Source organism: Erythrolamprus reginae, chromosome 7 (assembly GCF_031021105.1).
Source record: "Erythrolamprus reginae isolate rEryReg1 chromosome 7, rEryReg1.hap1, whole genome shotgun sequence".
Classification (NCBI taxonomy): Eukaryota; Metazoa; Chordata; class Lepidosauria; order Squamata; family Dipsadidae; genus Erythrolamprus; species Erythrolamprus reginae.
Genome location: NC_091956.1, coordinates 57403787 through 57420279, shown reverse-complemented (window position 1 = coordinate 57420279; position 16493 = coordinate 57403787).

Sequence of the window (16493 nt, the reverse complement as noted above, 5' to 3'; positions counted from 1 at the left end):
AGATTTGGTCTTCACGATGCAAAAAAGATGTTGTGACTCTAGAAAGAGTACAAAGAAGAGCAACAAAGATGATTAGGGGACTGGAAGCTAAAATATATGAAAAACGGTTGCAGGAACTGCAACAATCAATCAGTGAAAGAGCTTGCCTCCAGAAGTTGTGAATGCACCACAATGATTAGGGAACTGGAGGGTAAAACATATTAAAAAATGGTTTCAGGAACTGGGTACACCTAGTTTAATGAAAAGAAGGACTAGGGGAGACATGATAGCAGTGTACCAATATCTCAGGGGTTGCCACAAAGAAGAAGGAATCAGGCTATCCTCCAAAGCACCTGAGGGTAGGACAAGAAGCAATGGGTGGAAACTAATCAAGGATAGAAGCAACTACGGAGATAATTCCTGACAGTTAGAACAATTAATCAGTGGAATGGCTTGCCTCCAGAAGTTGTGAATGTTCCAACACTGGAAGTTTTGAAGAAGATGTTGGACAGCCATTTGTCTGAAGTAGTGTAGGGTCTCCTGCCCAAGCAGGGGGTTTGACTAGAAGGTCCCTTCCAACTCTGTTGTTGTTGTTGTTGTTGTTGTTGTTGTTGTTGTTGTTGTTGTTGTTGTTATTATTATTATTAGTATTAGTATTAGTATTATTATAAAAAGAATAAAGATTGTGAATTATGTTTCTGTTCCATGCTTGCAATTTATCCCAATCAGATTCACATATGTAAATCTCAACTTAATTATTATATTTAAATTAAGGATATATGATTTTTGAATTCTGAATTCATTTGCAATGTGTTGTTTTCATGTAAGGATCCCAATAGGTTGTTTGCCCGATGTGCAGTCCCAGATACTGGTCTCTCTTTCTTAAACAATTGACATTCCTTATCATTTCAGAAAGTCCTCAAATATTACCTTTCCCTTTTCATTTGGAGCTGTTTATAATTGAGGTTATGCTACATAATGGGCATGATTCTGGAAATATAGTCCCTCTAAATCAAGTTATTTATGGAGTTGAATTCTACCAAATAGCAACAGTGAAGTTCCACAGCTGTGCTCAGCATATAGATGGTTATTAAAATTCTTAATAGATTTCAGACCAACAGCAGGGTGCTGGGAGACTAAAGGGAGAATAACAGGATCTACTGAGTTAGAAAGTGGATTAATTCAAAAAGATATTCTTCCAGATTGTTTTGAAAGATAACTTTTGTTCTTCACATAGATATTTTGGTGATTGGGGCCTTTTTCTCAGATTACAGGCATTCAGCAACCATATGCTATAAATAACTATTTAGAAATGTTATTTATATTAGTAAGTAATGCATCAGGGTTACATTCAAGCAAGAGATATACAACCTGGTATATCCAGATGGCTTAGACTTAGTTTTTTTCACAATAAGGTTTTAGAATTAAAAAAACAAAAGGTCCATGGATTTTTGTTTTTAGAGAAAACTAATGTAGGAAAATATTCCCTTTGCCATTTTTATTCTTTTCCTATAGGTGTGAGATAATTAACTGTTTGCAAATCATTGAAATTTGACTTTGTAAAGTAAAATGTCTCATCAGCAGTTTGCCAAAAATTTCCTACTTTGTAAAACCTACTTTGTGTAAACCTAGTTAGGCAAGTTTAAAAATACTGTACTTCTATTTGCAGAATTGCATAAAAAATTGCATAAATTCTATTTGAATAAAATTCTAAAATATAGCATCTATAAGGGTTTTTAGTTGTTTTATTAAACTGGATTGTTACATGTTGTTTTTTATCATTGTTGTTAGCTGCCCCGAGTCTGCGGAGAGGGGCGCATACAAATTCAATAAATAATAATCTGGATTTTGGAAGTCTGTTGTTCCCATTTTCTGCCATGAGGAGCACACGTCTGCCCATTAATGCCATTGCACCAAGGTTTTTTCAGGACTCCTTTTGAAAAGTTTTAGCTTTTTGAATTAATGACTGACAAGAAAAGCATATTGTGCTTAGGTTGGTGATGGCTGTGGTAAATAAGCAAAAGATTTGTAGAAAGTTCTCAAATGGGTGGGAATTGCAGGATTTATTTCCAACAGTTCGGTGAAGCAGTCGATGTGATGTGCCAATGCCTGAATTCTGTAAGGGTCTGGATGGGAGTGAACATGCTCAGACTTAACCCCGACAAGACAAAGTGGCTTTGGGCATTCCCTCCTAAGGACTATACCATCTGTTCATCTGTGACTCTGGGGGGGGGGGGGGGGGAGAGACATAACCACCTTAGAAAGGTTCCGCAATCTGGGGGTCCTCCTGGATCCTCAGCTGAGACTTGACCAACATCTCTCAGCTGTGGCTAGGAGAACCTATTCACAGGTTTGCCTGGAGTACCTGTTGCAGCCCTATCTGGACCAGGAGACTCTGCTCACAGTCACTCATGCCTTTATCACCTCCTGGGTTGATTATTTCAATGCGCTCTACATGAGACTACCCTTGAAAAGTGTTTGGAGACTTCAGCTTGTCCAGAATGTGGCCGCGCAAACTACTGTAGGTGTACCTAGGTGTATTCCGTGTGCTGCACTAGCTTCCAATTTGTTCTGTCGAGCTCTCTGGTAGAATCCTCCCAAAAATGCACAGATACAATTTCAGACACACACACGTTTGAAAATTCAAAACAATGTTCCTTATAATGAAAATTCACTTAAACCAAGCCCTCTTTTGGTATAGCAAAAGAGCACTCGTCTCCAAACAAACTGGTAATTTGTACAAGTCCCTTATCAGTTCTGTGATACTTAGCTTGCAGCTGTGAGGTAATTCACAGTCCTTCTTCTTTCACAAAGTGACACACACTTTGCCCTGGTTTAGTTTCAAAGTGGGGGAAAATCAGCACACAAAAAGTCAAAGTCAGTAAAGCAGGCACGAAATACAACGATCAGATAATCCACCACAATGGCCAAACCCACAGGCTGCTATTTATAGCAGCCTCACTAATTACCACAGCCCCACCCAACCACAAGTGGCCTCATTTTCTTTGATAATAATCTCTCAGTTGTTGTTGCCTATGCATCGCTCTCCGCATGCGTGGCTGTATCATTAACTCTTGTTCTGAATTCAAGGAGGAGCTAGATAATTGATCTCCTTCTGAGCTGTCTGCCCCACTCTCCTCCTCCCTGTCACTCCTGTCTTCTTGGTCAGAGGAGCCTTCATCAGCAGATTCCACCAGGGGCAAAACAGGTCTGCAGCATGTGGGTGTTTCCCCCACATCCACAGTCCTTGGGGCAGGAGCTGGGCCAGAGCTAACCACAACACAATTGGTCTACGACACAATTCAAAGTGTTGGTTATTAGCTATAATGTTCAGCATGACTTAGGACCAGACTATTTGTGGGATCGTGCCCTGCTGCATAGCTCCCAGCAACTGATTAGAGCCCACAGGGTTGGCCTTCTTTGGGTCCCATCGACTAAGCAGTGCCAGTTGGCTAGCTCACAGGGGAGGGCTGTCTCTGTGGCAGCTCCGGCTCTCTGGAACCAACTGCTCCCCGTGGTTCGTACTGCCCCCACCCTACTGGCTTTCCAGAAAGCCTTGAAAACCTGGCTCTGCTGGCAGGCCTGAGAGCCATGAGTAATTGACATTCCTTCTGATTCTGGCCTCAATAAGACATGAATTGGGATGTATGTTATGGTGTGACTGTAGGAATGAGATTTCACATGATTTTATATTATTGTTATTAATTGCTTACATTGTTTTATTATACCTATTGTTGTAAGCTGCCCTGAGTCCCTTGGGAATGGGTGGCATACAAATTTAATAAACGAATAAACAAACACCCAGCTTGGCCAGTTCACACCTTAATACTTTTCTCACGGCATCAGGTACTTTTGTTTTGACCCTAGCCAGTTTTCTTAAAAATTGGTTTTTGTTTTGATCACAACTACTATTTGAAAACCAGCTATCATTTCAAGGCTATCATTACTCAAGTCTCTTTAGAAGTCTTCATGGATGGGTTTTATTTTTGTTTTCAGTATTGTAAGAACTCCATTCTTTCAGGGAAAAAAACTTTACATCTCTGAGTTTTGGTCAGAAAAAAACGTTGTCTCCTGCTATGAGGAAATCTCACATTTTCAATTCTCAGCTCTTGATATGAATCTATTCTTATTTTTACATTAATTCATTGCACAATGTATATAGGAATCAGATTACTACAAATCTGTATATACAATAACTGTACAGTAACACTAGCAAAGATATAGACAAATGGATCCCTCTTAATCTCTGAGTATAAAGATCAGCACCCCCCAAAAAAAATTCTTGCCACTTTTTGTTAATTATTATAACATTAGCACAGACATGAAACATTTGTTAATTAAAATTAAGGCTATTGTTGTAATATATTTATATTGATCATTATAAAAAATTATCTGGGTGTGGATTTGTTCTGATATATTATAGAGTAAGTCAACCCCAGATTTTCACAGTCAATCTCAGATAGGCTCTTAAATGTAGCAGCATCTAAGCAACTTCCTGTAGACTTAGAACAAAGAAGCTTCAGACTCCCTTAGCTCTTGGATAGAAAATCTCCAAGAAAAAGGAGGAGGCTAGTGTGGAAAAATTTAACTGGCAAGCCATTTCAATCTTCCAGCCAAGAAAATTAAATAGATGTATCAATGAAATATCAGGACTTCAGCTCAGGTTGAAGGAGGCATTTTTGTTACTTCTACCTGAAATATATAGCATCACAAGGTGCATAAAGCTTTTAATAAAGTATTTTAACAACCATATTTCTTCAGCCCAAAATCTGCACACAGACAAGAATCGGTATTGATGCATTTGCAGAAAAACAGGATTCTGAAAGATAAATGCAAGAAAAAAGTAGGGATATTTTCATTTTTTTTAAAAGTACATATTTGAGATAACTTTTTAAAAGAAAAAATACAGTACTGTTTATCAAAATGTCTTAATGGACAGACTTATGCTAAAAAGACCTAGAAGAATGTATATTACATTGGTACATCAGATCAAAAAGCCTGGTTAGAGGAATTTGCAAAGAATGAAGAATTTTTACTTCAATCTTAAATCAATTTCAAAGCTCAACAGGCCAGGATATTGCAGTTCTAAAATGGACAATAAAAGCAGGATGGATTCATATTGCATCACATATTTTTAAGCACAGCAGTTTTCCCAAACTTTAATAACTGGTGGTCAGTCTTCTTTGTCCCTTAATATATTTAATTTCATTTATACTCCTTTATTGAGGGATGGGATAAACTCTTCTTCTCCTTGCAACATTATTTTAAAAATTACAGTTTCCTTGCCATATTCAAATCAATCTGCTAAAGTGGGAATGTGTTAGAAAGGACAAGTCAAAGATTTTTAAAAAATAAAGGTCATATTCACTAATTAAAACTAGATTATAGTGCATTAGCAAGTCATGGAAACACCAAAACCTAAGTAAGTCAACATTGGGGTTAAAAAACACTCTAGAAAGAGAGCAGAGAAGAACAACAAAGATGGTTAGAGGACTTTAAGATAAAACATATAAAGAATGGTTGCTGGAACTGGATTTGCATAGCCTTATGAAAAGAAGGACTAGAGGAGACATGATAGCAGTGTTCCAATATCTCAGGGGCTGTCACAAAGAAGAGGGAGTCAAGCTATTCTCCAAAACACCTGAGGGTAGAACAAGAAGCAAGGATGGAAACCTAGACAAGCAACTTAGAACTAAAGAGAACTTTCCTGACAGTTAGAACAATTAATCATTTGAACAACTTGCCTCCAGAAGTTGTAAAGGCTCCAACATTGCAAGTTTTTTTTTTAAAAAAAGAGATTAGATAACCATTTGTCTGAAGTGTGTAGGGTTTCCTGCCTAAGCAGAGGGTTGGACTAGAAGACCTCCAAGGTCCCTTCCAACTCTGTTATTCTATTATTAATGTTAGACTTAAACATTCCTGGCATACAGCTTGGCACTAGGCAAAACTATCCCAGAATTGAACAATAGCTTTATGAAGAAGTAAGGTTTTTCTTCAACTAACATCTATTTGGAACAGAAGGATTTCCCCCTGGGTAGCTTTAATGTGCATCTACCTGTGTTGTAATGCTGAAGGTAAATCTTCTGGCCAAAATCCAATATAAGACTCTTTCTTGTAAGATATTCTGAGTCACCACTCTTTTTTTCCCTTCATTGATTTAATCTTGAAGTCACTTGTACATGTACTCAGTCATAAATCTAATCAATGAAACATTTTTTTCACTCAAGGTATGGATTTTTACATTTGTTTCTTTTTCAAAATAATTTTAAAGTATATGTTACACATTTCTTCAGGTAAAAAATACAGTACTTCAAAATATTAAAGACGTGTGAAAACAAGTGGATAAATAAGATCCAGCTCTGCATCTGGCAGGGAGATAAAAGTCATATCAGCTCATATCACAATTTGCAAAGAAATATTTATCCCATTCCCACTCCACATAAGCTCTTGTGGACCATTTGTTAAATCTTAAACTGTAATGTATTTGTTACTCTTTTAAGATGACACAGGGCTCCATTGTTTTGCAACATCTATCCCTCTGGAAATTTAAACCTGGAAGAGTTTTTGTTTTCATTTCTGTCTTGAGAATATCATATTTGAATGACTTTTGAAGAACAATTCTAACAGAAAGTAAGAAAGCTAAAAATGGAGTAAGCTAGAAATTGTCATTGTCATGGTTAACTAATAGAAGACATTGGGACTTGATAGCATCTTGATTCTTGCTGCCAGCTTACCTTCAGGGAGATTGTTGCTCTAAACAGAAAGCCATTATAGTTTGACTCTAGGTTAATTCTAGAAGTAAACCACTGGCTCAGGGGATGGTGCCATTGAAATAACTTTGGATTCCTTGACCATGGTTTACATGGGCTATACCTCACAAGGACTAGAATGTGTCTGGAAAACAGTTGGCTCAGCTTAGCCAAATGGCTTTAAACTAAAACTGGAAAGATATAAATCTTTAGGACCTAATCCCAAGGGTAAACCCAAAGACAAGAAGAAAGTCGAAGAACTTATCAGTCTACTAATGGTAAAACAAGACAAGAAGGTGACAGGCAACAGAGAGAAGGCAAAACTGCTTAAATCCTTTGTATCAGTCACTATAATTCATGGTCTTTCAATTGTAGTCTGATGCTTTAGCCACTAGACTAAGCTGGATTTCACTTTTGAGTATTACACGGTAGTAATGTTAAAGTTTTCAATGTTCTTGCTGCTTTTCGTGGTTTCAACCCAAATATGGTAACCTTGCCACAAACAACTATGATAACAATAAAGCCAAAAAAAAAAAAAAACTTGTGAATTAGGTCAATAGGTTTGTGGTTCTCAACACAAGTAGCATTTCATTGAGGTGAAATGATGAGCAAATACAAATGGTTAACCTATACTTAACCTATAGTGACATATTAAAATTTTCTAATGAAAAATTAAAGAGTTAAAAGAATAAAAAGGAAGTTGAAATGAAAGAATCAGTAATAACAGCAGAAATGGTAGACAAAAGAAGGAAGATCAAGAATCAAGGTGAATATGAATTGGTGAACTTTTGCTGAAACATCTGACTAGTCTTACTGTTTGTTGCCAAACAGTTTAATAACATAAAATGGGATGGACAAAAAAATGGAAACACTTGACTTTTTGGCATCATAATGTTTGAACATATTCAAATCAATCAAAACTTGACATATTTTAATGTTTTTTTAATTCTGCTATTTGATATGTTTTTTTAAACTACCTTTTTTTGCAGAAATTTAAGGAAATTGATTATAACTTTCTAGAAATGGCAGACCTGTCACGCTTTCAAAGAGGCCAAATTGTTGGTGCTCGAATGGCAGGTGCTAGTGTAACAGAAAGTGCCCAAATGTTTGGCGTTTCAAGAGGTAATGTCTCAAAAGTCATGACTGCTTTTGAAAGAGAAGGGAAAATGTCCTCAACCAAGCACAGGTCTGGTTGAAAGTCAAAGTTGTCTGAGAGAGACCGTTGGACTCTAAAGCGAATTGTTAGAGCGGATCGCAAGACCACAGTTCCTAAAATCACTGCAGAGCTCAATAGACACATACAAAACCCAGTTTCCACAAAAACTGTTCGAAGAGAGCTTCACAAATCTGGATTCCACAGAAGAGCTGCAATTAGAAAACCTCTACTCTCAAAGACAAATGTTTCAAAGCATTTAGAGTGGTGTAGAAACCACCAGAAATGGTCCCTCGAACAGTGGCAAAATGTGATTTTCTCTGACGAATCATCATTTACCGTTTTTCCAACCTCCTCTCATGTTTAGGTTTGGAGACAGCCAAAAGAATCATTTCATCCAGACTGCCTTCTCCCAACCGTCAAACATGGTGGGGGTTCAGTGATGATCTGGGGTGCTATTTCTTGGAAATCCACCGGGCCAATGATTTCCCTTCATGGAAGAATTAACAGCCATCACTATTTAGGAATTTTGGCTGGCCAACTTCATCCTATGGTTCAAGAACTGTTTCCAGAAGGGGATGCCATCTTTCAAGATGATAATGCACCAATCCATAGAGCAAGAAGTGTTAAAGAATGGCACGAGGAATATTCTAATGAAGTTCAGCATCTCATCTGGCCACCACAACCACCAGACCTCAACATTATTGAGCATTTATGATCGATTTTAGAGATTCAGGTAAGAAGTCGATTTCCACCACCATCGTCTCTAAAAGAACTGGAGGTTTCTTTAACTGAAGAATGGGCTAAAATTCCTTTGGAACAATTCACAATTTGTAGGAAACAATACCTCAGAGAATTGAGGCTGTATGTGCTGCAAAAGGTGGACCCACACCATATTAAGTATTCTGATAATTAGAATACAATTTTATTGGCCAAGTGTGATTGGACACACAAGGAATTTGTCTTGGTGCATATGTTCTCAGCGTACATAAAAGAAAAAGATACATTTGTCAAGAATCATGTGGTACAACACTTAATGACTATCACCAAGAGCAGCTTACCACCTTACCAAGAGCAGCTGCGGGCCACTCTAATCATGTTTGCTGGTTCATTTGTTGAAAATTGATTCTTTAGCTTTTCAGAGTAGTTCCTTTTTGCTGCTTTGACCCCCCCTTGTTAATATATTTCTGGCCTGATTGTACAGCATTCTATCACCTTTTCTGTAGGCTTCCTCTTTGGAATTACGTAACTGCTTGAGTTTGGCTGTGAACCAAGGTTTATTGCAGGGGTCCCCAAACTTGGCAACTTTACAATTTGTGGACTTCAACTCCCAGAATTCTCCAGCCAGTATAGCTACCCAAAGCAATTTAAAAATGCTGGCTGGAGAATTCTGGAAGTTGAAGTCCACAAGTCTTAAAGTCGCCAAGTTTGAAGACCTCTGGTTTATTGGTTTATTGTTACTGTATATTTGCAAGCTCCTGGTTGGTACACATAGGTCTTCACAGAAGCTGACATATGATGTTACAGTATCTGTGAGTTCATCTAGGTCTGCAGAGGTGTCTTTAAAAATATTCCAGTCTGTGCAATAAAAGCAAGCCTGTAGCTTTAACTTTGCTTCATCAGTCAAAGTCCTCACTGATTTAATTGTTGGTTCTGTGGCTTTAAATCTTTGTTTGTAAGCAGGTACAAGGTGAATCATGCAATGATCAGGGTGGCCCACAACTGCTCTTGGTAAGTGTGGCAAATATCTGGCAAAATATAATTGGTAATATCTGGCAAAATCTACCTGATATTGAAAGATCCAGGAAAAAAGGCATCACTGGGCAACTATAGGCCAATTACCAGCTTACCAACAACTTTCAAATTTCAAACTGTCAAACTGGTGTGATAACCTATGTAGTCCAACAGCATTTAGGTCAGAGGTGGGCTCCTACTAGTTCTAACCATTCTTTAGAACCGTTAGAAATTTGGTGATGATGTCATGGAGCTGGTTCTGTACTTGTCTCCATGGGTGCCTTCATTTTGGATTTTGCTTCTGTGCATGCACAGAAACTATTTTTTATTGCTGCAGATGCTCAAAGCATGCAAGTACATGCACCATGTGTGAACTGGCATGAGGGTGCTGCAAAGTCCCTGAGGGGATCGAAGTCTTCAGAGGGACTTAGAGCAACCCTAGCCATGGGGGGTCACTCATGAACGCGAATCCTAGAAAGAAAACCTGGACACATTTCTCTCCGGGTGAAATGGCACAGTATTGAGCCATGCACTTCCTTTTATTGGGGGGATATGCAAATTGGGAGTGATTATACATACATGTCAAGTGGTATACAAACATCCAATCACGTAACTCTAAGATATGACACAACTTCCGAGTCCTTCCTATCTACATATGGCACGTAACTAGTTTCTACAGAACAAATGTCTCTCATGGCCAATTTCCTGGGCCCCTTTGTTGTTAATACGGCTATCTTCTGTTTACCACAAAGCAAGGTCTTTCATTGCAGCCTTCATTCTGTTTAAATTCTTGTTATTCGAGGAGAGTTGCTTTGAACCGTTTTATGGCCAGTCACTTCCTAAGCAGATTTCACCAGAAATGCAGACTCATTATGTGACCTTTATGTTCAGTCGGAGTGTATGAGGCATTTATGTCAGAAGTCCAGATATCAAATTCTATCCTAACATTATGCTATGGCAGCTACATTGGCAGCAAAAGGATCCAGAACTCACCCTTGATCTAGTTGAAAATAAACTCTTTACGCCCAGACAGAAAGGAAATTGCCCAAACAGCAGAAGAACAAAAGATCAATTTATTCTGGACCATTGCAAGAGAAGGAAGAGCAATTTGAATGTAACATGGATTGATTGCAGGAAGGCTTTTGATTCCCTGCCTCACCATTGGATAATCAAGTGCCTAGAAATAGCAGGAGTCAGTAAAAACATCAGAAGCTTTGTGCAAAGATTGAGGGCTCGATGGAAGACATGGTTGCTGGTCAATGCTGATATAATGTGAGAGGTTAACATCAAGAGAGGAATCTTCCAAGGACACTCACTAACACCACTACTGTTTGTCATTGCACTGATTCATCTGTTACTAATATTGAAGAATTCAGACCATAGTTATCAACTATCAGAAACATTTATCAAGCTATTCCATCTCCTTTATGTGGACGATTTGAAACTATATGGGAAAATTTAAAATAGAATTGTTGTTCAACACTGTCCATATATAAAGCCAAGATATTGCAGTGGAGTTTGGCATGCTTGTAAATGTGCCATTACAATGAAACATAGAAGAACAGTGAAAACTATCGGAATCAACATGCCCTATGGTAATACTATCAAGAGTCTAGATGAAGACGATCAGAATAAATAACTGGGTATCCTTCAAGCTGACAACATTAAGCACAGTGAAGTCAAGAAAAAGGTTAGAAATGAAAAGATCCAGAGAATGAAAAAGATTTTAAAATCAAAGGTCAGTGAACAAAATACCTTCAAGACAATCAACACGTTGGTAATTCCAGTTATTAGATACAGTGTTGGAATAGTAGCCCAGACTCAAGCAGAACTTTTCTGGATAGGGAAAAGTTATGACAATGAATCACGGCCTTCATCTGCACCAGATGGGGGCAAGATGCGGCCCGTGGGCCACATCCATCCAGCCCGCCCGCTGTCTGTGACTGGCCCACAGAGGTCAGTCCAACCTGTGCATGCAGGCAAAAACCAAAAGCCGTGCAGCATTCCCAAAAGCCGTGTGGTGTTCCCAAAAGCCGTGCGGCGTTCCCAAAAGCTGCACGGTAGAGTCTGGCGGCCTTGCTACCTGTGTACAGAAGCAAAAAGCAAAAAAGTGGCAGTCGCGTCATGCCTGTTGCTCGGCTGATGGCACTGCCTACCTCTCACCTCGCCCTCTCCACCTTTCACGTAAGTTGATTTAACCTTCTATGGGAATTCGCGGTGGATCCTCTCCCACCTCCAGTGGGGGGAAATCAGGTTGGGGAGCAGGGAGAGAATTGGAAGACTGAGAATGGAAGGAGAAGGGAAAGAAGGAAGGAAGGAAGGAAGGAAGGAGAGAAGGGAAGGAGGGAGGGAAGGGAGGAAGGAGAAATGGAGGGAGAAAGGAATGAAGGAAGGAGAAATGGAGGGAGGGAGGGAGGAAGGGAGGAAGGAAGGAAGGAAGGAAGGAAGGAGAAATGGATGGAGGAAGGAAGGAAGGAGAAAATGGTATTACTCTGGAAAAATAAAACTATTAAATATGAATCTCTCTCCCCTTTTATGGAAAGCAAACAAGTTCCTTGATAGATAAAAATAGAAGTAGAAAGAAACTAGACAATTTTAGCATTTTAAAAAAAAATGAAATAATCAGGTAGCATTATATGAATTGAATGAATTATTAACTTAAAATTGGATAAAGGAACTTTCGAAGATCATAATGTTTCATAATTTGGAATTATAGGGAAGTGATAATGACCAAATGATTTCAGATTTTTTCATTTAGCATCTGTTACCAGCATAGGTATACTATATACCAGGGGTGGGCAATTAATTTATAATATTATTAATATACCGTTAATTATAATATATAATATATAATATAATATATAACTTTTCTAGATAAGAACTGGGTGTTCATGATATAATTATAATATATAATATGTAATTATACATATATAATATAATATATAATTATAATATATAATTATAATATATAATTATAATATATAATTATAATATATAATATATAATATATAATATATAATTATAATATATAATTATAATTTATAATTATAATATATAATATAATATATAACTTTTCTAGATAAGAACTGGGTGCTCAAGAATTAATATATAATATGTAATTATATATATATATAATATAATATATAATATAATATATAATTATAATTTACAATATATAATTATAATTTACAATTTATAATTATAATTTATAATTATAATAATAATTATTATTATTATTATTTATTAGATTTGTATGCCGCCCCTCTCCGAAGACTCGGGGCAGCTCACAACAATAATAGAAACACTATAACAGTGAAACAAATCTAATATTAAAAATAAAACATATCTAAAACCCCAGCAATTAAAACCATTCAACCCATACATACCAAACATAAAATATAGAAGTCTGGGGGAGGATGTCTCAATTCCCCCATGCCCCCCATGCCTGGCGATAAAGGTGGGTCTTGAGTAATTTGCGAAAGACAAGGAGGGTGGGGGCCGTTCTAATCTCTAATTATAATATAATTAACTCAGTTCTACCCAATAATATATAGTGTTGGGTAGAACTGAGTTAATTATATTAGTCCAGCCCTCCTAAACCATCCCAATTTCTCATGCCGCCCTATGGCAAAATTAATTGCCCACCCCTGATCTACACAATGATATGACAGACTCTACCTACCAAGAAAAATGGATGGGTATGAAATGTTGCAAGTACAAATAGTACTCAATGACTGTTCAAAATTACAATGGCCCTGAAAAATGTGATTCGTGACCATGCAGCACCCCATGGTCATGTGATCAAAATTCAGATGCTTGGTAACTGATTCATATTTATGACAATTATGGTGTCCCAAGGTCATGTGATCACCTTCTGCAACCTTCTGACAAGCAAAGTAAATGGGAGAACCAGATTCACTTAACAGCTGGTTACTAACTTATCGTCCGTATTGATTCATTTAAAACTGTGGCAAGAAAGGTTGTAAAATGGGAGATTCTTTTTCCTATTTCTCAACTATATTTCTTTATCACCCGCTGGTGCCTCTTTTGCACACTGATTTCCTTTCCTAACTCCTGGCCTTTACAAATCCTTCCCATATTCAATGGCCCCTTATTTTAATTTCTTTACAGTGACAAGCTATCCATCAGTAACCACTTTATCTCCCCCCCTTAGTTTCCACTTATTTGCTGTTGCCAAAGGTTATTATCCTCCCTTTTCTTAATTTCTTATTACAGACTCAGGTTTTCAGCACTCAAGTTTTAACACTGCTTATCCTGGTAAACATCTACTGGTTTATACCAAACTATTACTCCTTTGCAACTATGCCTGTTGCATAGTTACCGGTTTTGTAATGGCTAGAAATAATTAAAATGAATGAATTGACTGTCAGTAAGTGATAGCTGGACACAGCATAAAACAGCTGGTATAATCTGCCAACAATAAAATAGGACATATATCCAAGTTTTCTATGTCTATTTTCCAGTCTGTTGCAAAAGTTGCTTTAATTGTCGTGGAATAGAATAAAATGGAAGTCTAACACATGGCAACTCCAAATCTCAACCAGCAAATGCTCTGTCCTACAAATTGGCAAAAAAAACCCCGGAACTCTAAATACAAACTGAATAAATAAATTATCACAGATAACCCTCACTTGGTTAAAGACCTCGGAATACTAATAACAAAACACCTAAGTGCCAAAGCCCACTGCAACAACATCGCTAAGAAGGCTTCAAGAGTTGTTAACCTAATCCTACGTAGCTTCTGCACCGGCAATCTCACACTACTTACCAGAGCTTACAAAACTTTTGTCAGACCCATCCTCGAATACAGCTCATCTGTTTGGAACACATAACACATCTTGGACATTAACACTCTGAAAAATGTCCAAAGATACTTCACCAGAAGAGCCCTTCACTCCTCCGCTCAAAACAGAATACCCTATGAAACTAGACTTACAATCCTGGGTCTAGAAAGCTTAGAACTACGACACCTTAAACATGATCTAAGTATTGCCCACAAGATCATATGCTGCAACATCCTGCCTATTAACAACTACTTCAGCTTCAACCACAACAACACAAGAGCACATAACAGATTCAAACTTAATATTAACCGCTCCAACTTGACTATTAAAAATACGACTTTAGTAATTGAGTTGTCGAAGTGTGGAACTCATTACCGGACTCTGTAGTTTCATCCCCTAACCCCCAACATTTTACCCTTAGACTTTCCAAGGTTGACCTCTCCAGATTCCTAAGAGGTCGGTAAGGGGTGTGCATAAGTGCACTAGTGTGCCTTCTGTCCCCTATCCTATTGTCTCTCTTATATCTCCTATATCTTTTCTTCTATTTCTATATCCTTTCTCTGTTCTTTCATTGATATATTTTGTTCCTATATATTCTCTTCTATTTTTTTCTCTGATATATTTTACTACGAGTATATCCTCTATAACCTTCATTGTGTATTGGACAAAATAAATAAAAATAAATGAATAAATAAATAATCTTCTTTTCTCCTTTTCTCTGTTTGTTCTACTTTTGGGGGGATGTTGAAGCGTGGAACTCATTACTTGACTCAGTAGTGTCAACCCCTAACCCCCAACATATTTCCCTTAGACTATCCACAATTGACCTCTCCAGGTTCCTTAGAGGTCAGTAAGGGGCGTGCATAAGTGCACCAGTGTGCCTTCTGTCCCATGTCCAATTGTCTCGCCTTATCTCATTTATCTTTTCTTCCTTTCAAAAATGTTCACCTATAGTTTTATATCTTTTCTTCTATTCTTTTCTTTATTTATATTACTACATATCTATTATCTTCAATGTGTATTATGTATTGGACAAAATTAATTAAGTAAGTAAGTAAGTAAGTAAGTAAGTAAGTAAGTAAGTAAGTAAGTAAGTAAGTAAATAAATAAATAAATAAATACCAAATGTTTTTCTTAATCAGTGCTGATTCTTGATGACTGTTTGAACAAGTCCTTGCAGGGGTTTTTTTTTTTTGCAAGATTTCAAGATTTCCTCTTTCCTAGGGCTAAGGATCATCCATCTGGCTTCATACCTAAAGTGGAACTAGAATTAACAACCTTCTGGTTTGTAGCCTATAGCTTTAAGCATTAGGCCAAAGTGCTTCCCTACAGTTCTACCCTGTCCTACAGTAGGCAATAAAAGCTAGGCAACTGTCATTTGCCATATGAGAACTGAGAGTAGTGATTGATCTCTAACATTGAGATGCTGTAGACAAGAATATGTTGCCTTCTTTGTGCTATGACAGTGTTGTAAATATAAGTGGAATATTTATTACAATGTAATTGCATCTCTCTGTTGAAGATACAAATCTCCTAATATACTGCATACTTAATGCCTAAGATATTTTTTCTCCAAATGATTTAATGTCTTAATAATTCATCATTTCACACCCTTTCTAGGAAATTTAAAAAAGCCTGAACTTAGCTTTTTTTGTTCACATTTACTTTGAAAATCAGTGGAATAATAATAATACCTACTTCCACTATGGGATGAATGCATCCTCTACCTTTAAAAGAGTCAGACCTGAATTTGATTGACAGACAGGACAGCTTCAAACCGGAAACAGCTATGCCCCTTCCAAATCATGCCTGAGAAAATAATTAGTTTATCCAACACTCTCCCCCAAAACTATAACTAGATAATTTAGCCACAATTATGTCCAACTGACCAGGTTAGCTTAGTTCATTCCAACAAGTCTTCATAAACAGAAACCAACTAAGTGGGAATGATTGGCATAAGAAGAAGAAGAAAGAACTACAAATCTAAATCTAAAAAGTGGGTGGGGAAGATATTTACTGACCCCTCACATCCTGGACACAAACTGTTTCAATTCCTACCCTCAAAACGTCGCT